The following is a 1,339-nucleotide window of genomic DNA, read 5'->3' on the forward strand; positions in this document are numbered from 1 at the left end:
AAGGCCAAGAGATGCATTTTCCTGAGGAAGAGGAACCTTTATTCTAGAAATATTGAGTGTCATTGAAACTTTCTGCGAACGTCAAAATGACTGTGTTCTCTTTGTACAGCATTTGTAAAGCGGTAACTTTTCAGCAACTACAGGAAGATTTGGATGAATCATTCCTTCTGTGTTGCTCTTCAACTACAGAGAACTTGTGAAGGAGGAAGCCAAGCGTGCCCGTTTACCTCAGTACCGATCTTTGGAAAGCACTGCAGAGCTAACCCCGGGAGGTTTTAAATAGTCATATGCTAACGCTGTTGTAAAGGGAGAGAGATCTCGTCCCGATTGCAGCAGCCTGAAGATTACTCATTTGGAAAAACACCTTTTAGGTGGAGTGCGTGATTAAGAGGAGGGAAGTGGAGTAGACACAGAAATTTGGCCTCCAGTGGGACTCCTCAGGAATTTTAGATGGAGGTGCAGATGCGTGGGTGTCTGCGCAGCGGCTGAGAGCCTTCCAGGGGAGCCAGCTGTGCTGGGCGGAGGAGGAAACGGCACCTGCGTGGCCCAGGACGCGAGCAGCCTGCTAGCGAGGGGTAGGCTGTGAAGTCCTGTCCAAGCCCTGCTGTGCTGGGAGAAGGGATCAGCAGGTGGGGGTTAAAGGCCAACGTGAAGAGGAGTGCAGCCTCCCTTGGCATGAAGGGGAGGCTCTGAACTGTGGGAAAGGGCTTTTTGTATGGGAATATTTTGCTGCCAGCTCTGCACGTACCGCTGGGGTTTTTTTAAATCCCATCTGTGCACGCTGGGCTGCCATTACCTCTGAAGCGAATGTCATCCCCAAAACTGACTTGGCTTCCCCGAATCCTCTGAAACTACAGCAGCTGACACAGCATCGAGGAGGGCGGTACGGTGCCAGAGCCCTGTTCTGCAGAGGTTCTTCCCCAGCCATCGCTGCGTTAGTAGCAGAGCACCTTCTACCAACGCAGCGACGTCCCCAGCATGCTGTCGTCTTGCTGTCTCCACAGAGGTCAAACGCGCAGAGGAGCTTTCTAAACTCCCTGCTTTCCCACCTTCCAACAAAAGATGAAGGGAAGTCTTGTGCAGCCAAGCAGAGGGGTCGGAGGGGTGTACAATATCCCCAGGTTCCCTTGGGAATCTGTTCCAGCCGACTTAATATTCTCAGCGTCTTGCAATCCCCACAAACAAGCTCCCTCCGTGCTGCAAAGCGTTTGTCTCAGCAGGGTGAAGTTCTCCCGTTGCAGCTTCATCCCAGAGACGGCAAGGGGCTTGATGAGTTAGTTGGGGTTTGAGTCTCGCTGGCTGCAGAAGGATGAGCAGCCGGGGCAGCGGCGGCGGCATT

Source organism: Pygoscelis adeliae, unplaced genomic scaffold, assembly GCF_000699105.1.
Source record: "Pygoscelis adeliae isolate BGI_AS28 unplaced genomic scaffold, ASM69910v1 Scaffold43, whole genome shotgun sequence".
Lineage (NCBI taxonomy): Eukaryota > Metazoa > Chordata > Aves > Sphenisciformes > Spheniscidae > Pygoscelis > Pygoscelis adeliae.